The 23,625-nt window shown below is 35.8% G+C and overlaps 1 pseudogene; it reads right to left on the reverse strand.

Annotated features, from left to right (window-relative positions):
• LOC120073427 overlaps nt 1–23,625 on the reverse strand; it is a 45,461-nt pseudogene that overhangs the window by 6,126 nt on the left and 15,710 nt on the right.

Consider the following 23,625-nt stretch of genomic DNA (forward strand, 5'->3'; position numbering starts at 1 on the left):
GTCTCCACATAAGTTCAAGTACTCAATAGTCATAGGTCTTTTAGTTTATTGGATTTCTAAAACGAAATGAGCAATATATATATTCAATAACAACTTATTGAATTTTCAGAATAAGTTTTATTGTTTACAAACCACGAGTTTTAGGACAAAAACCCAATAAACTCCCACTTGGACTAAAACTCCAGTGGTAACTTATATATCCGAATATATAAAACTGAGTTTCTGAGTTTTACAGAGAAATACAATAAACTAGGGCATCCCATACCCATGGTTTACCATTCAGTATCCCATACCCGATAATTTCCACATCATCACTTAGAAATAATTTATTACAGATCAATCCTGACTTTAATTCTGTAGAGCCTAACTAATTATCGACCACTACCAGATTTACACCTGACTATTAAACTCTTTTACGTAGGTGGTAGACTGAACCATCTTTGTCAAGCAACTCGCAACCCTGAAATCCTAGAACTCTTCTACTACTTGAGGGGAAAACAAACATTGGAAAACATGAGCTGGGAAGCCCAACGAGTGACATACTTAAAAACATATGCTTTTATCATAGAAATCTATGTTTTCAAACAACTATCGAAATTCATATTCAAATGACTCAAATAACTCAAATAGTTCAAAGCATATCTTTCCTTTTGAAAATCATATCAATCTTTGGGGTATTTTTTTTTTAAAAAAAAACTTATGCCATAAAACATGTAAATCATCATAATGCATAAAATCTTGAAAATCTCAAATAGAGTTCATCATCTCATAATCTAGTTAAGGAGAGTCCCTTTTACTCAATCACTCATTGTCAAAATTCTTAGTTGGTGTGGAGTAATCTCGACACAACCAATGTCAAACTGTACCTACATGCACAAGATAATATTTTGGGTACCATCATACCTTAGGTACCAAGGAGCCAGATAACTTCTCATAGTCCTTCGCTATCGGTTTTCTCATCATAAGCTAGATACCTTCTCATAATCCTTCAGTATCTGCTTCCTCATCACATCATACTAGTTAAATTTCTAGGAAGATTATTCAATTTAAAACATCAAGCATTCTACTAAAACAAGTCTTAAAATCATTTACTGTAATAACTAGCATGAAATAAAGGAATGTTGAACGAGACATGCTTCATGAACTAGAGTTAGAAAATCTTAAGCCATGCGTCCATAAGTGACTTATCATGCGTTCAAATAAAGTTTGAAGAAATCATGTTTACTTAGAAAATTCATCATAAACTAAAGCTCATGCATGACATCTCTTAAAAGTAAAACATCTTTAAAACTTAACAATACATGCGTTGGGCTCATAAGATTTTCCATGAGTTTATTCTTCATAAAACTCTTATGTGTTCAACTCCAGCCTTTAAGAAAACTTAAATATATTTGAATACTAATTCATCTAAAGCATGCTTTTGAAACATTTATCAACATACTATACTTAGTCATTTTCAAATATGGTATGACTTGAAAACTAGTAACAGCATTATTTTGAAATACTTCAAGAGTTAGAAGCCACTCTCACTTAGTTAGCTCATTTCCTAGCCTTTTAAGCCTTGAGTATCCTTAGGCCAACGCACACTTCCTTCATTTTGTGACATAGTTGGCCGCATGGTCCATTCTTGGACGTATGCTAGGATTTGATGTTCAATCTTGCAACCACTACTGCCTCAACGCCAATCCTTTCTACTTCCCTTCATTTTCCAACACATATAGCATCATTTAAAACTCGAACTAGACAAAACTTCCTTCATGAAATTTGTTCAATTGCCTAAAGAAGCTTACCTTTAAATTTGAGCCTCTAAATCCTCCTTTAGTGTTCAAAATGCTCTAAATACCTTAGTCTGCTCCGGAGGCTTTGAATTCTGACCTTCATCGGGTTCCCTTCACTTTTGGTCATCTTTCTGGTCAAATCTTATCATGGAAGCCTTTTTATATTCTAAACTCAAATAACTTCAACATAGTTGAAAATATTCTTCTTAGCACAAGCAAAATGCTCACACCGCTTGCTTCTTTCAACCCTAAGTTAGTTGCTTACTTCTTCATTACATAAATTTTAGGTTCAACTTTTTAAAACATATAACTCGAAATATATTCATTAAAATTCAAAACTTCCTTCTATAAAATTCTTAAATATTCTTGTAAATATCTTACCTCAAAATTTGAGCTCTTAACTCTTTCTAAATCTCCCAGAATTCATCAAAAATCATGGACTGCCCGATTGAACTTAGAATCTGCACTACCTTGAATCTTCTTTGATTTTCAGCATCATTTCGTGAAAGTTTCTTTTTAGCTGCCTTAGATCTTCATCCTTTTTCATTCAGATTTCAAATGGCCGTGGAATCTTTTAATTTTGCTCAGTAAAAAGGGCCAAACCGATCAATTCTTATCAGTCCACATATATAGAAAACTCTGCATGAATTCCTAACCTTCATACTTTGCCATGTAACCTCCCTGGCTGGACTTTTTCTCAAATTTAGCTAAGTCTCATGAAGCCACCTCATGCTTTAGCCATATAGGTGTCTTTCGCTGCCTAGAACTTTACTTCCAATGCATATGGGCTTGCTTCAAAGCATGGACGTTCCTTTGCTACCAATGCATCACTAGGTTTCAAGCTCTTCAATGCAGGCCTTGTCTCCATACCAGCTCATCAAAATGAGCTTCCCTTTCTTCATAAATTATTTCCTTGGTCCTTCAATGCATGGTATCCATCCACGCATAGTTATTACCTAACTTCCAACACATGGAGCTTGTTTGGAGTGTCTTGCATGTTCTACTTGGCCTTACTTCTTAAGTATCCTTTACTCAACGCATGGTGCATCAATTTTACCATTCCTAGGACTTCTTTGGACGCATGGTAGCCCTTGCCATGCATTCAACTTCCCCTATTTTCCTCCTTCCTTAGTTTTTAAACTCCTCCTTAAAGCATGGTTCCTTTACTTGAGTTCAAAACATAGTTCTTGTGTTTCTTATTGTGCTTTGCATCCATGTAGGCTATTTTCCTTAGGATATGTATCCATTTGGCCTTCCTTGGGGTTTTTTTGGTGTAACTTCTTCCCAAGTGGTTGTCTCATACTTTGCCTATGGTCCAAAGATGGCCTTCTCCATGCCCAAACTCTTTGATTCCTACTTATGTGTTGAGCTTTCTCTTGTCCATGCCTTCAACGCATGAATGCCTTTTCCTCACTTTTACTTAGCTTGGCCAACCATTGCTTATCTTCCCTTGTTCATTACTCTACATGGCCTACTAATCTAGCTCAAGATGTGATGCACTCTCCTCAATTGGACTACGTCTAACGCATTGTTGCCCCCTCTTGGCAACACCTAGCAATCTACTTCCATGCTAAGTATCTTTGTGTGCATACACCTCCTAAAGCATGCCTATCTTAACTTAGCCAACTCAAACCTTCCTCCTCACTCTCCCAAGGTCAACTCAAACCTTGCTTCCAAGCATCTCGGTAAGTCTTCGCAAGTCATTCCACCTTGGAGAATCCTTATGGAGAGGTTTCAAGGGTTACAAAGGAAGCCTAAGAACCCTTGTTGGATGCATACCTAGGAGGGAAAGGTGTAGAATGCCGCATACCCTTGCTACAAGCCAAAGAGGGAACTATATGACAAATTGGAAGACAAGTTGATGGAATAATTAAGGAACCATGTGTTAGACACACCACATGGACGCATAGGGGGAGTGGATGGACGCATATAGGATTGTTGGTGAAGCAACCATGCGGCTAACGTAGGTCATTATGCATTGGTTTGAGTAAACTTAGGGATGAAAACCCTAAGATACGACGAAAGCCAAAACATATAACCATTTTGTTTTTTTTTTTTCAAATTGGCATTTAAAATCAATTTTACATTGTAGAAAAAAGTAATATCGAGTAAACATGCAATTCCTAAAAAGACTAATTATACATGGGAAGAAACCCTACCTTGCAAGCCTTTTGACAATTCCGTAGAATTTCTCTGTTGAAATGGGATTAGGCACCACCACTTGGAAACCTCCCTTTATTCTTGTTAGGAATTAAAGTTATGGAGAATTGTGAGATTCTCTCTTTTGGGATTTGAGAATATCACAGAGTGATTTTTCTTTCTTTTCTCAGGAAGAAGAAAACACACCTAGAGAGCTTGGGAGCCTTTCTTTTCTCCCTCTACAAAACAAAACCCTTTTGTTAAAAAGAGAGGGAGAGAAAAACATGGGATTGATCCCATGTTTTCTTGTAACTTTCCTAAAACGAGGAGTTATTTTGTTTAATTTAGATAAAACAAAAATAAAATAAAATATATTAATTAAATTATATTTAATTAAATGATCATTTAAATCATATTTAAATGATTTTCTCTCACCTATAGTTTTAATGTGCATCTAATGTACATTAATTTTAACCTATAGTTTTGATTTAATCAGTTTAATTAAATTCAAAATTGAATTAAATTAAACAATTAATTAATTCTTCAATTAATTAATCATCCAATTAAATATCACATACTTAATTTAATTTTCCATTTGAATCATATTAAAAAACATTTCTCTCATTTAACTTATAGTTTAATGCGCATCCAATGCACATTATTTTTAACCTATATTTTTCAATATGAATCTTATTCATATTAAATTAATATTTGAACTCCTTTCAAATATTTCATTATCTCATTTATTAATTTTGAATCATATCTAAAATTAATAATAAAGTTTAAAATTAAACTTTATATTAAAATGTATCAACATACATTAAAAAAATTCTCAATTCTAAATTTGAACATTTCAAATTCAATTTAATGAAAAATTACCTCAATACCCTTTTACAAGCTAGGAAAGGGACCTAATAGATCTGTAGATTAGAAGCTCCAACGATGTGAGATTAATTGACTAAACTCATTAACCAAATTAATCAATATTCGTTAACTGTGGGTACATTCCACTAAAGACCTACAACTGCACTCTTCTCACTACAGATATGTTTCTATGTCCACGGATATAGACCAATAACAGCAAATTATTCCTTCACGAGTGTTCATAATACCAGCTGAGTCAAATTACCATTTTACCCTTAGGTTACCTTTACATCCTTAAGTATCAATACTCCTCTAATGAACAACCTGTTTATGGTCTAACCAATAAAAAGAAACCCCTCTCAGACCACTGAGAGGATAGGGCCCTCTGTTCAAGTCCCAGAGGCACCACTTAAGGGAACACTCATCTACTTACCCTGAAGTCGGGAAGGAGTGAAATCCATCTTGTATGATTATGTTCTCAGCTATCTACTCGGTCTTATCCCCAAAATGATAGTCATATTGAGTCAGAGAGCTGGCCACTCTCACCCATACAAATCAAATGACTATCCCTCGTGAATAAAAGTTCATAATATACTTAAAAGTAAGACTAAGTTGCCTAGGTCATCCTATTGAAATAGAAACCTAACTAGTCAACGGAGTTACATTTAGTGGTTACTATTTCACGGTCCGATCTTGTGCAAACTCATTGCACATGATACCCCTACTCACGTGGCTCTTACACGAATGTGTTGGATCACTGCGTTTGTATCAAACACAAAGTGGGCCATCTCCATAGTGTTACTAGGATAAGGTACCCAACCTTATCCCTATACTATAGACCCATTTAAGTTGTATCTTGTATATTGATCCCTATATGTCTCTGTATATAGTTCAAGACTCATAAGACAACCTAGGATGTTAGTTTATTAGATTTTAGGGTTAATAAGACAAAATTAAATAAAACATCAATAACACTTATTAATAAAAATATTAATAACTATTTATTAAGTGCAATCTATGTATGAGCTGAAATGGCGTCTCCAGTTCCAATCTTGAGCGTCATTTCACCCTCAACAAGCTGCTAGAAGGAACTAGTTCCCTGTTGTTGTTTGTGCGAAATGGCACCGCGGAAATGATATGCGATGTCTTAATCACGCTACCCGATGATATATGCGATGCTACAAAATTCACTGTAGAATGCCAATTAATGTGTTCATATAGTTTATGCGTCACAAGTTTTCCTACGATGAAACCAAGTATAATTCCATCGCGAGTTTCTAAAAATGATCCGAGGTCGAACATAGGGATTTGCGATGCTAGTGCGACAATGAAGTGATATATGCGACCGTAAACAAATTAAGATTGTGAGGTGCTGAAGAGTAAAATGCGATGATAAATGAACAAACAAGTAAATAAATTTGAAATTGTACAAGGTATACATGAGAGAATACGATGGCAAGTCTTGTGGATAAAATCACAGAGTGCGAACGGGTTTGGGGGAAAAGATAATCCTGTTGAGGACGCAACTAAGGTTCCGTCTTCCCTTGGCTTACACCTCTCGGTGATTGCCTGCGTCACCATATCTCTATGATGATCAGAGACGAACATTTCCAAACACAAGGTTGTTTCCATCTCTAGAAATACTTCTTTCTTTAGTTAGCGCATTCTATCAACCTTCTTTCGAGAGGTGGATTAACATCTTCCCTTCTGCTCTCGCAGGTGAGATGCCATTGAGCATACGTTAAATAAACTTAGCTGACTTCTTCTACATGGATTGACTCACTCGCTCAATCCTTCCCCCACACCCTGGAGGTTTAGTGAATCATGGTGAGAAAAATGAAGGATGAATGTGTTATGGTGAACAGAGAGATGAAGATGAACATGATAGTGATATTAATTGGTAAAGATAAAGCGTTTGTTATAGATATATGAATGAAAGACATGAAATGAACAACAATCGATGAACAAAAAGTAAGAACAGTTAGAGCTGCATGTCAATGTCTTGGCACGAATCCCGAGCAAAGTTGTTTACTTGTCGGCGTGATGGAGGAATGAAGTGGAGAACCTCCTTCTCAGGAGAGTTCCTAAGGGAAGAATGTCCCTTGCACAAAACTTTTTTTTCGTTTCTTTTTCTGTGTGTTCTCCTTGTGCTGAGTGTTGCCATTTATAGACTTTAGCACCTCTTACGTCAGTGGTCCTGCTCTGAAAAAGTTAGTTTTTCCTGTTGAGGCTTGGTGAGAATGTCCGCTCTGCTCCACGTTCAATTTGTCAGGTCGTACATTAGAAAAGCTGTACAATTTTAGAAATCCCCTAGAATGCGTTGAGCTTTTTGTCCACGAGCAATCGTCACACACGGTGATACCTGTTACCTACAAAACAAAGGTTTGGACATCCTTTTTGCCATCGCAATGCGGTCCGTGGGTGCGTTTACGATACTTTTACAATATTTGCGTTTCTAAGCCAATTTTACTACATTTGACGCAACTTTTCCTTCCTATTGCCGCATATTCTAAGTAAGATGATATAAATAACTTGTATTTCTACCAGTTATCACCTGTAAAGAAAAATAAACATGATTAGTAGCTTCTGAATGAAGTATTTAGGCATTGTGGTCATTTTTCATTAAACATACTTCTAAAACAAGTAAATCACATTTACCTTCTCTTTCCTTATTTTTCTCAGCAAGGTACTTTGGGTAGTTTCGCTTCCATTGACCTTTTACATTGTAGTAGAGGCACTTGACCTTTTCGGTTGCCTTGGCCTTTCCCTTACTCTTCCCAGCAGAAGGAGCCTTCTCCTTTCCTTCTTTCTTCTTCTGGACCTTCTTAAGGCCAGAAATGGGGGTACAAACTTAGTTTCTGAGGATGAACCCTTATGAAACTTTCTGAAATGGGCAACATTTGTCTCTCCTTCTACCGGTCCCTTACCTTTCATAAGAGACCGATAAGTCTGCAACTCATTCAGGAGATTTATTATGGTGTACTGTATTTTATTCATAACCGCATTGCTATAGAATTGAAGAAGCTCTTCGAGAGAGATTCTAGAATAAAGGATACCTGACTTTGCTCTTCAATGACAACCCCGTTCATTTCAGCCATGTTGAACTGGACCATCAACTCGAGACCATGTTCTCTAACTAATTGACCTTCCTTCATACATGTATTATAAATGTATTTGAGGGCCCCGTGCCAGATCTGAATGAACGATTGCCCAAGCATACCTTGGAGGGACTCCATGATCTCACGAGTAGTAAGCATAACCTCATGCTTCTTGTTGAGTACATTAGATAGACTCAGCAAGATATAGACTCGGGCCTTTTCATTGGCCTTTGTCCAACGGTCATATGCATCCTTAACATTTAGGGGTGTATTTTGGGCGGGGACTTGACGATACTCCTCAATTAAGACAAACTGCAGATCATTGATAAAAAGAATTATATTCAAGTTCGATTTTCACGTCGCATAATTTTTGCAGGTTAATTTCTCATTTTTAAGTAAAACGGTAATTGAGGAAAACATGCTAAAAAACAAACAAACAAACGATTATTTTAGTTATCTTTTCCTTAACACATCACACAAAACATCCAATTAGTTTAGTAAAACCAAGCAATCATTGAACTCTAAATAAACTATTGACTTGATTTTGCAACGATACTTCAGAAGTTTAGGACAACAGCCACCCAAGGGTGATTAACTATCCTTCCCCTGAATTGAGAATATCTCAGCTAATTACTAATTCCATAATAACTCTTATTACTATAGCTCTTAGCTACCATTAATTTAGTTAAAAATTCATTAACTCGTTTAATTCATCCTGTAAGTGTGACCCTTTCATTTTCGAATTTCAGAGGTACGCTTCAACAGGCTACCGTTAGGAAAGACAACTGTTGAAAATTAACCTAAGAAATCCTATCCATTTTTAGAGTTTACGTTGTTCTGAAACCTATGATCAGGCCCTCCCAAGGGATGGTCACTTTAGGATGACACGCAGGCGGATCATAAGAATCTCATGGTGCAACCTAATGAAGGAGACTGTAGGATACGTTGATACGTGACCTTCTCCCATTTACTTTGAACGTTTCCCCTATTCACCTTGATATTGAACACTTTCTAAAGGGAGGCTATGCCCAGGGTAACATGAAGTCGAGTATAGATCTCAAGGTGCGAACTATTTGGGACGTGAGAGCGTAAAAATGATATATCTTTTATACCATTTTTCTCCTACTAAAATGTTCCAATTATTTTAGGATTTTGTTATACTTAGCTAAATTTCGGCTAATGAATATATCTAAGTCTATGCCTATATAGCTCTTATAATAAGATCTTTATACTAAAGTTCTAGGTGTATTAAACCATTTAATTTACCTAGTGACATTGCATGCAAATAGGACCTCAGTTAATTCAACTCAGGTTCTGATCCAGTTCCCAGTTAGGAGGTGTTATGTAAACCGTCAACTTAAATACCTCCAGTCTAGATAGAATTGTATCAGTTGAGTTCCCTTATAACCTTAATCCTATTTGTCCTACTTAGTCAATTTTAGAACTATTTTTTTTAAAAAAGAAACTAAGGAATTATTCTAATCTAATTAGAAATGTAATCTTAGGTCTAATTAATTTTAAACAAATTAAAAATAATAATATATTTTTCCTAAGACCCTATGTTTGCATGCAACTCTTTGTTATAGGTCAGTGGTTGCTAATCATTAACTTCTATAATAGTCCTATAACATGCTCACTATGGTTTTAATTAATTAAAATCATATTCTAATTAAAAAATTAAACCATATTACAAGCATTTCATGTGTCATGCTCAATGCATATTGATTTCCAATTAAATATAACACTTATATAATATTTTGAAAATCAACCAAACATATTCATACACATTAATAAATATAACTAATTATATTTTCTAATTAACGTCATGTAACATGCTTCTCCAATTTCATATATTTAACATATCACATACATTAAATAAATCTAGAAATTATAAATCATGCATTTCATACCATACATTATAACACTTACAATATACAAAAAATGCATGAACATGCTTAACCTAAGGTGGAATTCATTTAAATGACATCCACAAAGCATTTAAATAGCAAAATGAACCTGAAATTTTTGGCCCCTAAGATAAAATAAAACAATAAATTACACTAATTTAGCTAATTTTATCTTAAAATTTCTTCTGTCGCTTTAGAACTGAACCAGACCAACCTGAACCGGTTTGAACCGAATCACTAACTGGCGAACCAAGCCAACCTAACCGAACCATACCACCAACTAAACAACAGTCAAACCAAACCCACTTTGCTAACCCTAATTCCCTTCAGGATTATGTAGGGATGCAGAATGTCGATAAAATTATGATTTTTGGCCAAATTGGTCTCGATATTCATCGACATGAACCCTAATTCTAGACCCACTTACAGAGGAATGATTTACAACAATAATGTCAAAAAAACAGGGGCTTTTACATTAATCATATCAAAATTGAAAACCTAAGGTCAAATATTGCAGAAAACATTCAATTGCAAACCATAACATTCATAATGCAGTAAATCCCACCAACCAATTAAATCGATAATACGATTTGGCTTTGATACCAATTGAACGGATGAAAACTCTAAGGCACAACGGAAGCCAAAATATAGAACCATTTTGTTTTTTTTTCATATTGGCATTTAAAATCAAAACAATTTTGTATTGGAATAAAAGGTAATATAGATTAAGCATGCAATTCTCAAAAAGACTAATTATACAGGGGAAGAAACCCTACCTTGTAAACCTTTTGACAATTTTGTAGAATTTCTCTGTTGAAGTGGGATTGGGCACCACCACTTGGAAATATTACAAGTATACCCTCTCATTGGCCCAGAGGAGTTTCTGTTTAATGGTTGGATCATAAACAAGTTATTCATCAGAGGAGCAATGTACTTAAGGGAACACTCATCTATTTACCCTAAAGTTGGGAAGGAGTGAAATGCATCTTGTATGAATATGTTCCCAACTATTCATTCGGTCTTATCTCCAAAATGGTAGGCATATTAAGTCGGCGAACTGACCATTCTCACCCCTACAAATCAAAGAACAATCTCTCTTAAACAGGAGTTCATAATATACTTAGAAGTAAGACTAAGTTGACTAAGTCATCCTATTGAAATAAAAACCTAACTAGTCAATGAAGTTACATCTAGTGGTTATTATTTCGCGGTCTGGTCTTGTGCAAACTCATTGCGCAGGATATCCCCACTCACGTGTCTCCTACACAAATGCATTGGATCATTACATTTGTATCAAATACAAAGTGGGTCGTATCCATAGTGTTACCAGGATAAGGTACCCAACCTTATCCTTATACTATATACTCTATAAGCTGTATCTTGAATATTGATCCTCATATGTCTCTACATATAGTTCAAGACTCATAAGACAGCCTATGATGTTAATTTATTGGATTTTAGGGTTAATAAGACAAAATTAAATAAAACACCAATAACACTTATTGATAAAAATATTAATAACTATTTATTAATGACGGTCATTTAACTACATTCACTATCTACAAGTTTAGGACATAAAATCCAACAAGGGATCCCTTTTGAACGCCTATAAATACCTGAGGAAACTATATTTCATTTCACAACTCAAATTTCCTTGAGAAGACTAAAAAAGCGAGAAAGTTGGAGAGAATTGAGGAGTTCAAGGAGAGGTCTATGCGTTGATAAGGGGCTACTATGCGTTGGTCAGGCTTGCCTTGTGTTGAAGGAGAGTTCCATGTAGCAACTAGTCTATAGAAAAGTGACCCTTGCGCCCACAATTATCTTGGTTTATTATAAGGTGTAAATTAGCATCTATTGGAGTTAGTAAGATAGGGCTAAGGTAAAAAAGGTATTCTAAAATTGTTTTAGCCATAGAATATAGGATTCTAAGTTGATTATGAGGATTAACATGGTTTCAGAATTAGAGAGGAACTAGGGAAGCGGAAAAAGCTCAGGAAAGAGAAACTCATGCCGGAGAACTGTGAGTGGTTTTATTTTCAAATGTTTTGGTTGTACCTATATACATATATGTTATGATATATATATGTATGGTTTGGTGAAGTTGGCATGCTTAGAAAATTTGCCTTCTCAGATTTAAGTTATTGATTTTCTGTTGTTTTACATGAATGACCATGTAACTTTGCTTTTAATTGATACCATGCTCATAAGGATTTGTCTAGAAAATGGTACCTTGGTTAAATGTTAGCGTGTCTTGAGCACGTATAACAGGATTATGTCGACATGTGCACATTCAGCGGGCTATATTGGGTACTAGGATTGTTTCTTCACATGTGTCCTAGGTTGGACTGGACTACCTTGAAAATACATGATCATGTCAGTATTATCTTAGCTATCAGGGTGAGATGGTTATTGAAGGAGCGGTGAGGTCCACTGCAGAAGCGGGATTGTCCCATCTTCATTTTTACAGAATAAAATTATATAACTTTCAAATTTATGCATAAATAGTATAATTTACAGCATGTTTATTGAGGAAGAAAGGAAGAAAAATAACTTACCATTGAAGAACCAATTCTTTGCAAAAACCCTCCTTCCGATCACGAACTCTTCGTCTAGATCTCGATCTCCAAAATCTGAAATCCCATATGGCCACTACCACAAGAGAATTTCTTGTATTCTCCTTAGGGGATGAGAATAAGTAGGAGTAGTGGACTTTGCTAAGATTTTGGGAAGAGGGAAAGGGTTTTGAAGGGAAGAAGAAAAACTTTTCTTATGTGTGTTCTTGGGAGAAAAAACTAGAGAGATCACATAGGGACTCTCACTTCTGTGAAGAAGATGAAGAAAACAACAAAACTGAACTGCCCATTCTCCACACACGTCTAATTGAGAAAAAATTAAGGGGAATGAGTTGTAAATAATTAATAATTACACACACAAATATAATAATAATAATAATAATAATAATAACAACAACAACAACAACAACTTAGTATATATATATATATAACTATATGTTATATCAAATATAACATATAACCTATAATTTTTATATTGTATCAAATACAATATAACCTATAGTTTTATTTCTCTCAATAATGTATGGTATTTGATATAAATCACGTTTATACTAAATTTAATCATATGAATCTCATTCATATAATAGTATTTGAATCACATTCAAAGACTTAATTCATCTTAAAATAACCTTTATACTATAATGTATCAAATACATTATATTAATTATATCACATATAATTAATTGATAACTTGTAGAAATACAAGTTGTTTATACTTTTTTATTTAGATATTGAGGCTAAAATAAAGGAAAGTTGTATCGATAGTATACAAATTGGCTAAGAAATGCGAAAATTATAAAATATCGCCAACACGCCCACTAACACCACTGCGATGGTAGAATAGAATGTTTCAATTTTTGTTTGCAGGAAATCAGTCACCGCATTCGTTCATGGCTCAAAGATAAAGTGAACAACACATCTACGTCGCAATGCGCTCATCAATCAAGAACGAAGAAATGATCAACGCAATGGCGGCGCATGCGACAATCGATCAAGAGCTCTAACGATCAACACAATTTCAACCACATGCGATAATAAAAAATAACACCGCACGCGGCGATCGATCGAAGATGTAAAGAGCAACGCATTTGCAGAGGATTCTGACAAGTATACAACTTTCAGTTGTGCATTTATGACAGGTTGATTGCGTAACAGAAGGAATTTCTCATTCCGCCATTTCAAGAACTACCATAACCATACAGTGAGGACCACACATTCAAAGAGCCAAGCCTCACCTATAAATAGCTTCTGCAAATTCACTAAAAGATGTACATGAATACATAGAGACGTGCATATACTAATTCTGAGAGAGAGGCTGGTCTGAAGCGACTTACAGAGTAGATCCAGGCGAACCACGAGACAAGGCGAAGAGATGAGTCTCCAAGCAGAGAATCCTTCGAATTCCCGTAGCTGAAGCTCTGTGCAAAGGTAAATTCTACCAGGAAAGTAAGCTTAAGAGGGAAGCTTTCCTCTCCACTACTTCCACACGCCGGCAAACACAACCTTCATTCAGGATCTGTGTCAAGACGATTGACACTCTTTCTGTATTTGTTTCTAATCTCTATTTCATCATCTGTATTCATCTTCTTTACTCTTTCATTCACAACATGTATCAGACGCTTAATTTTAGTATTAAATGTTATGATAATTTCCATTATCATCTCTCTGTCTCTTTCCGTACATCCATAATCCATTTTCTCCATGAGGTATTCTTAATCCCATGGGTAAATAGCAAAAATTAAGCGAGTGAGTTAATTTGTGTTAAGGAAATAATTAAGTTTAGCTAAAGCTTGCACGATTGCATCTTCACCTGTGAGAGCAGAAGTGAAGATGTTATTCCGCCAATCGAGAGAAGGTTGGAAGAATGCGTTAACTAAAGTAAGAAGTATTTCCAGAGATGGAAACAACCTTGCGTTCATCACATTCATCCCTATTTCACCATAGAGATATGGGAACACGACCGATCACCGAGGGGTGTACGCTAATAGTTGCATCTTTAACGCAATTGATAAACTTGCAATGTTTTTACTATTTACTCTTTCTCTTTCTGCTTCATTCATAAAGACTTGCCATCACATATGTCGAATCTTTGTACAACTTCACAATCAGTTCTCGACCTTAGTATCGTATATCATATATCTTGTATCATGTATCATATTAATTTAAGATTTATTTTATTAACGCATTTTTACTTTCACCGCAATTTACATTTCTGTATAAATCAACATTCTTTATTCATTATTAAAAACCGGTCGCATGTATCACAATAGTAGCACATTAACGAAAATAATCCCTGTGTTCGACCTCGGATTATTTTGAGAAACTTGCGTTGGAATTATACTTATTTTTAGCACAAGGAAAGTTGTGACACACACTACTACATCACATACTAAGAACATATCTTTATCGCAAAGCATTTGAGCGCAATTAGAGCAACGTTAGAGTTAGATAAAGAGATTAATTTTTATGTCATCAAGTTTATGGCGCCGTTGCTGGGGATTGGTAACGGTTAGTGTTGAGTACTTTTGTGGTATTTTGCAGGATAGATCTCTTTGTACTATCTGTTTAACGCGAAGAATAGGCTGACGGTTTATGAGTATTGGAACCGATCAAGAATTTGAAGCTGACCCAGAGATCGAGCGTACTTTTCGCGCAAGGGCACGCCAGAACAGAGCAAGGCGAAGAAGAGTCAATATGGCAGATAATAATAACGAGGCACCCGAAGGAAATCAAGGGGCAAACCGGCCAGCGCAAAACCCTGTATTTCTTGCTGCTGACCGCAATATCCCCATGAGAAATTATGCGGCACCCAATCTTTATGACTTCTCGCCTGGAATTTCATGACCTATGGTTGAGGAGAACGCACGTTTAGAAATAAAGCCGGTCATGCTCCAAATAATACAAAACACGGGGTAATTTGGAGGTCTACAAGGTGAGGATCTGCATGCCCATCTTACCAGCTTTGTGGAGATGTGCAGTACTTTCTCCATCCCTAGCGTCACCTCAGAAGGTATTAGACTTTACCTCTTCTCATATACACGGAGGGATGAGGCAAGAAGGTGGGCTCAGTCATTAAAGCCACATGAAATTAATGCATGGGTTCAGTTGGTCGAAAGGTTTATGAATAAATTCTTCTCTCCAGCCGTCAACGCAAGGAGACGGAGGGATGTGTTGAATTTTGAACAGAAGGATTAGAAACTTTGAGCACCGCCTAGGTGCGATTCAGATAATTAGTGAAGAACTATCCGCACATCGGGATTCTCGATTGCGGTCTGATGGAGACTTTTTATAATGGCTTATAAGCAAAGGTATGCCTCTGAATGAGCAATTTCAAATTGTTGTCATTATTGATAAATTGCCTCAATTGTGGAAGCACTTTAAGAATACCTTAAGGAATAAGACCCAGGAGTTCTCCTTGAAGAGTCTGATCACCCACCTAAGGATTGAGGAGGAAGTCTGGAAGCAGAACTAGGGGGAGGAGGTAAACATCATACTGAGAAAGCCCACCTCAGCTGTGGTGAGACCTGACCAAAAGCAAAAGGAAACTAAAAGAAAAGGTCAAAACCATGGATCCAGCAACCAGAATAATAAGAAGAAATAGAAACCCCATTCTGGAGACACGGTACAGTTCCTCTACTTTAACTGCAACAAACCTGAGCATACGATCAGGAACTGTAGGAACATGTATCATCCTGTTGACAAGCGAACCTAACAGGAGAGCCTCTAATAGCCATTATCATAGAAGTAAATGTGATCAGTGGCTTTGAGGGGTAGTGGATAGACACTAGCATTACGCACCATGTCTATCATTACCTTAGTCTTTTTAAAACTTATACTGAAACTAAGGATAGGAACATACTGTTAGGGATCATCACTCAACAGGAGTTGTTGGAATCGGCAAGGTGAAGCTGAAGTTTATCTCTGGGAAGACTTTCCCTTTGAAGGAAGTCCTGCACATTCCAGAGATAAGAAAGAATTTGGTTTCGACACTCTAGAGATAAGAAAGAATCTGGTTTCGAGCTATCTCCTCAACAAGGTTGGTTTCACTCAGACAATAGGGGCAGATTTATATACCCCCACTAAAAATATTATTTTTGTAGGGAAGGGTTATGCAACTGATGTCATGTTTAAATTAAATCTTGACTCGAATAAAATGAAATCTTCTGTTTATATGATGTGTTTATTCAATGTTTGGCATGCTAGACTTTTTCATACTAATAAAAGGTTTATTAGTAACATTTAGGTTAGAAATGATTACTAAGTTATCTATGAATAAATTTAATAAATGCGAATATTGTATTCAGACTAAAATAACTAAGACTTCGCATAAATTTGTACTTAGGGAATCTAAGCCTCTAGAGTTAATTCATTCTAACCTATGTGAATTTGATGGTGTCTTGACTAGGAATAATAAAGATACTATATCACTTTTATTGATGACTGTTCGAATTTCACATTCATATACTTGCTGAAAAATAAAAGTGATGCTTTGATGCCTTTAAACTTGTTGGGAATGTCCTAGAACTTGCATTTCATGTTAAACATTCTATTTATCAATAATGAAAAGTTGTTGATTTTGCATTCTACTATGAAAATCAAATAAATATATCCATGGTTATAGTCTGAATACTTTAACTTTATATGGTGACATAAACAAGATCAAATTAACAGTATATAGCCTAAATGGTCTACTATATGGATGAAATTAGATATCTCATCCTGGTAACACTATTGGATGTGGCCCACTCTATAGTTGTTACAAGGAGTTGTAAAGTGCTACAAATGATGTGATCCATAGATCGTTTATGTTGAGACATGTGAGTGGGGACATCCTATGCAATGAGTTTGCATATAGACTGGACCACAGAAATAGTCACTTTTCTTTATAACGACTGTTTACTGTTAAAACTAACTATTTCATTTATTAAATAACCTAGGTTAACTCGATCTTAATCCCGAGCTAGCTATAAACTTCTATTTGTTTGGGATTATCATTTGATTTACATGGGTGAGAGTAGTCCAATAGCACTACTCAATAAGCCTCCAATTTTGGGGATAAGATCGGATGAATAGCTGGGGATATAGCCCTGCAAGATGGAATTCACTCTTACTCGATTTAGAGTTAGCAGGTAAGTTGTTCTCTTAAGTACTGATTCTAGGTCTTGAACAACTGAGGTCCCACTTTTTCATTATAGAGAAAGGACTTGATTCATAGGTATTATGAATCAAAATTGTTCATTAGAAGGTCAATAGAAACTTAAGGAATAAAATGTATTCACAGGGGTAAAATGGTTATCTTGACCCAACTGTGATTATGAACAACCTGTGAAGGATCGACTTACTGATTATGGTTATATCAAGTGGACATAATATATCTACAGTGAGGGGAGTTCAACTATGGGCTATAATGGAGTGATCCATTAGTTAACGAATAGGGGATTAATTCGGTCTAATGAGTTTAGTCGATTAATCTCGGATCGTTAGAGCCCATAGTCTGTAGGTCCGCGAGGTCCCCCTACTAGCTCGTAAATGGATAAGCTTTAGTGTAGATAAGCTAATTTGAAACGTTCAAATTAGAATTAAACGAAATAGGAGAATTTATATTTAAATATGATTTAAATATATGAAAGATGGATTTGTATAAAAAAAATTTAATATTTGATATTAAAATAGTTAAAATTATTTAAATGATTATTTATTAATTTAGAAAATTAATTTTATAAAATTAATAATATTTTCAGTTTTGAAATCAAATTTGATTTTTGGAAAAATTGAAAAATTACAAAAATGACACAAAATGGAAAAATCGATTTTTCCATTAGCCATTTCAACTTGCTCACACAAACACCACTTACCTTCTCTTCAATTACACCAAGCATGAGCTTCATCTCATGCAGTGATCTTCTTTGCAATAAATAAAGAAGATTGAAGTGGAATTGAGGCATGCATTCAAAGAGATTTTAGAGAGCTTCTCCCTTGTTTTCCATTGGTTCAAGCTATTCTTGAGTCCCATAACTCATTCTAAAGCTTAAAGAGGATAGTGGAAAAGATCTTGAGGTAGTTCACGATGAGTTTTGGAGAAGACAACTGTTAAAGATCAAGATCTTGAAGAGTTCTACAAAGGTATGACTTCAAACCCTCTTATATTAGATGATCATGCTTTAGTTTCTGCCAAAATTAATGAATTAAACTGCTTATTGATCTGTGTTATTTTCGCTGCATGATAATACACTCTTACAAAACTTTTTTTGACTGAAGTAGAAAACCAATTTAACCGAAAGGTTAAGAGACTTCGTAGTGATAGGGGAACTGAGTATAACTCAGACAGTTTTAGCGAATTCTATAACTAGCATGGAAAAATATATGAAAAGGTTGCACCCTATTCTTCTAAAATAAATGGAAAAGTAGAAAGGAAAAATAGAACTCTATCCAGAAGCTGCGTCTTATTAGTGGGGTGAAATTATCCTTACCATGTGTTATATCCTAAATAGAATACCAAAATCTAAAAACACAACTTCACCCTACGAAGTCCTTAAGAATAAGAAACCTAACTTGTCATACTTTAGAACTTGGAGGTGTCTAGCCTTTGTAAGAATACCAGACTCCAAAAGAAGAAAGCTTCCTATTAGAGCCTATGAGTGTGTCTTTATAGGTTATGTCGTAAATAGTAAATCCTATAGGTTCTATGACCTAGTAAACCAAGTGATCATTGAGTTAAATGATGCTGACTTCTTTGAGGATAGATTTTCTTTTAAATCTAGGAATAGTGGGGGCTCGAGTTCTAGTAGTCTACAACCTGTTAAAAGCCTAACTTCTAATAAAGAAGCTGACCTAGAGCCTAGGAGTAGCAAAAGAACTAAAACTATCAGGGACTTTGGGAATGACTTTCAGACCTATAACGTAGAAGAATATCCTAAAAACTTAAAAGAAGCTCTCTCCTCCATAGATGCCAACTTATGAAAAGAAACTATAAATGATGAAATGGACTCTCTTGAGTCAAATAAGACTTGACACTTAGTAGACCTACCCTCGGGTTGCAAGGCAATAGGATGAAGTGGATTCTAAGGAAGAAGCTTAGACTTGATGGAATAATAGAAAAGTTTAAAGCTAGGTTAGTAGCAAAAGGGTTTAGACAGAGAGAAAACATAGACTTCTTTGACACCTTCTCCCCAATTACTAGAATTACCTCAATTCGTATATTGTTTTCTCTCATTGTCCTATATAACCTTGTAGTACATCAGATAGATGTAAAGACCACTTTCCTAAACGACGAACTTGAAGAAGAGATTTACATGGAACAACCTGAGGGCTTCATAGTCTATGGTCAAGAGAATAAGGATTGCAAGTTAGATAAATCTCTTTATGGCCTGAAACAAGCTCCTAAGCAATGACATGAAAAATTTGATATCTTAATCTTGTCTAAAGGTTTCAAAGTCAATAAAAGTGACAAATGCATCTACTATAAGTTTGAAAACAATCTTTGCACGATCTTATATTTATATGTAGATGATTTGTTAATCTTTGGATCGAACTTGAACTTATAAATGATGTGAAATCCATTTTGAGTGCAAACTTCGATATGAAAGAGTTAGGAGAAGTGAGTGTAATCTTAGGCATAAAAGTAACTAGGTCTAAAAAGGGAATTTCTTTAGATCAATCTCACTATATAGAAAAGATTCTAAAGAAATATAATTACTTTGAATGTAAACCATCATGTACTCCTTATGACCCTAGTGTTAAGTTGTTCAAGAACACTGCTGACAGTGTTAATCAATCTGAGTATGCGAGCATCATAGGTAGTCTCAGATATGTTGCTGACTGCACTAGGCTTGATATAGCTTATGCTGTAGGATTACTTTGTAGGTTTACAAGCAGACCTAGTATAGAGCATTGGAATGATATAGAAAAAGTTATGAGGTACTTGAAGAAAACCCAGAACCTAGGATTATATTATCAGGAGTTTCCCACTATCTTGGAAGGGTTCAACGATACTGACTGGAACTCCCCAAAGGCTACTAGTGGCTATATTTTCAATATAACAGATGGAGCTGTCTCTTGGAAGTCCAATAAACATACTATTTTAGCCCAATTTATGATGGAATCAGAAATGATAGCATTAGCAACAACTAGTGAACAAGCAGACTGGCTTAGAAGTCTGCTAGCATATATTCCCTCATGGAAAAAACCGATACCAGTCATATTGATCTATTGCAATAGTACTGTAGCAATCGCAAAAGTTTAGAACTGTTATTACAATGAAAAGAGATGATAAATACGTCGTAAGCACAGTAACATTGGAGAGTTCCTGTAAAGAGTGGATCACATATGGACTGATGTGAACCCAATAGATCCTTTGATGAAAGGACTGGCCAGAGAAAAGTTTACAAAATCTCAAATGGATGAAACTCATGCCTATAGAAAGATGAATCACCTGTGAGGAAAACTCAATCGTAGATTGGAAATCCCAATAAACAGGTTCAGTGGGTAATAACTAATCACAAGTGATAGGAAATGAATCATACTAAAACAAACACAGAGTTTCGTTCCTATGACCTAGAGTTTAAGCATGATATCTGATAACGGGCAGAAATGCACATTATTACAGCGCAAAATTATAAAACAATGCAGGATTGCGATGGTAAAAATATACAATATTGCATCCAAAAGCATTAAGTTCACAACATTGCTATCACATGTGTCCATGGCATTAAAACAACTAACTTATGTATTTTATGCAGGAAAATGTTGTTGACGCGAGGCGGAAATGTGATCCAAAGAAATTAACGTCCGAGCGCATTAAGAGATTGTGATCGCAAGGCTATGCGATCGTTTGCGCTCGCGAAAATATGCTCAAGTAGGTGGCCACATAGAGCCGGCGCATCTGGGTGAAAGCTTAATAAATCATGATGGGACAGAAAGCTGATGACGGTCGATTTCGAATTAAGTTGACAAGCCGTTAACGACCTACTGTAGTAAGTACACTCAACTTTTTGGTGACAATTATTCGGCACATCAGAAAGAGAATTAAAGCCATCCCATCAGTGCAATCATAATAGAGAAGAAACTTTTCACCCTGAAGCTCTATAAATACCGAAGGCCACCTTTAGTGAAGGAGTTCGCCCAGTTTTAGAGTTCACCATATAGACGATAGTTAGCCTTGTTCTTAGTTTTCTTATACTTAGAAGGCGGAAGCGAGAGAAGGGAAAAGACACTGAAAGATCGTCCTGGTCAACTCGAGAGAGTGCCAGAGAGCGTGGAAAAATAGAGAGAGGGCCGACTCTTGCGAAAGCAAGAATATCTTTTGAGCAGAGTAGAGAATAATAGTGTAAAAGCCTTGAGAAGTGAGAAATTGCTACCAAGCTCTTTTTTCTTATTCCGCATTGTCATTTTGTACTTCGATTATATATATATATAGAATGGAACTTACTTTTCTATATCTATTCACTCTCTTTAAAATACACATGAGTCGCTAAAACTATCGAATTGGTTGAGAAGTATTTAGCTAACATGACCTAGGATCTTCATTGCATGCGATCATCTTGTCTTATGTTGCGCCCAACACCCTTTAGAGCTACTCGAGAGAGAGTCTAAAGAAAGAACCTAAGACTTGAGAGAGCTAGGTTAGAATCTAGACTCGAGAGAGCAAGATTAGATCTGCATAAGCAAGAGATAGGGACTTAAAGATAAGCTCTATTTGCTAACATACATCGCATGCACCCTAGAGATAGGTTATGGTAGTGTGTGGTTTCCTTGTATATGTGTGTGTCATTCTTCATCGCATAGACAAGAATAGAGGCTTAGATGTAAGTCTTATAGACATCATCGTATATATCGCATGCATTCTAACTAAAAGTCGTAGCATTTGCATTGAGAGATGATTTGTTGTTGTATGTGTGTAGCATGATCGCATAACATGAACGAAATGCTAGGAAGTGTTAGCTAAACCCCTTCTCAACCCGTTCCCCCACATACTCATCACATCTTTCGTAATATTAACTCTTTTCTTAACTCCGTCGCATACACTTTATACTGTAAACAACAAATCAACCAACTCCTTGATTTATTTGTTACCACGAAGTGATCACACATAGTTGGACTATGTTGTATTGTTCATTAGAGGAATCAGTGGTACTTAAGGAGTGAGATGTAACTACAGGGGCAAAACGGTCAATTGGCCCAGCTGTACTTACGAGCACTTGTGAAGGGTCATCGTACTCATGATTGTTTATATCCGATGGACACAGAAATATATCTGTGGTAAGAAGAGTTCAGCTATTGGTCTTTAGTGGAATGCCTGACAGTTAACGAATGATGGATCTCGTGGCTAAAGAGTTTAGTCAGCTATTCACGTACCATTGGAGCTTCGAGCCACAGGTTCATTAGGTTCCTTGGGTAGCTTGGATAAAGTCGAGAACCAGTATTTGGGTTAATTTGAAATGTTCAAATTGATAAGAGAAAGTTCGATTATATATGATATAATTGGACTGGTTAATTATATATGATATAATTGGCAAATGTATCAGATACATTATTGTGGAGGAAATTAGATATAAATATGATTTATATCAAGTAGAGGAGAAAATACTATAGTAGATATGTGATATCAAACTATAGGATATAAATATAATATAATTATATATATTAATTAATTAATTGATTAATTATATGATACTTAATCCTTTTTCCACGTTCGGACGTGGGTTAGTGGGCAACGTCGATTATGGTAATCGATGGGTTAAAATGAAAATAGTTTTCATTTTTGAATCGTGCAATTGATCGTCCGTCATTCGCCCAAGAGAATTCGAAAATGCGCTGGTATTTTCTAAAACGATCGTCCGGAAGCCTATACGATAGTCGCTTCTCCGCCTAAATGATCGTCCACCTCACGATTTAACTAAACGATCGTAAACTTTTTTCCTAAACGATCGTTCAGCATATCCTACACGATCGTGTTTCTCCTCTATGCGATAAACACTTCTACTATACGATAGTGTTGTTTTCTCTCCCACTTGCTTATCGCCTACACTGACTCATTTTTCCTCCGTCCTCTACCAAATTCACCAAAGCCCACCCTTTGAGTTTTCACTCCGAGAATACCCGAGGCTCATTAGTGATGGTGTCGTCCCCATTGCGGTCGTGAGTTCGCATTGATCGTGCTACTGCAGTCGACGTTTTTCGTCGGGCGTTGGTAGAACATTTGGAGGGTCTGCTACGTTGGAGTTCCAGAGATTGAAGATAGTCTTCAACTGGTATGGAACTCTGTCTC

Source organism: Benincasa hispida, chromosome 3 (genome assembly GCF_009727055.1).
Source record: "Benincasa hispida cultivar B227 chromosome 3, ASM972705v1, whole genome shotgun sequence".
Classification (NCBI taxonomy): domain Eukaryota; kingdom Viridiplantae; phylum Streptophyta; class Magnoliopsida; order Cucurbitales; family Cucurbitaceae; genus Benincasa; species Benincasa hispida.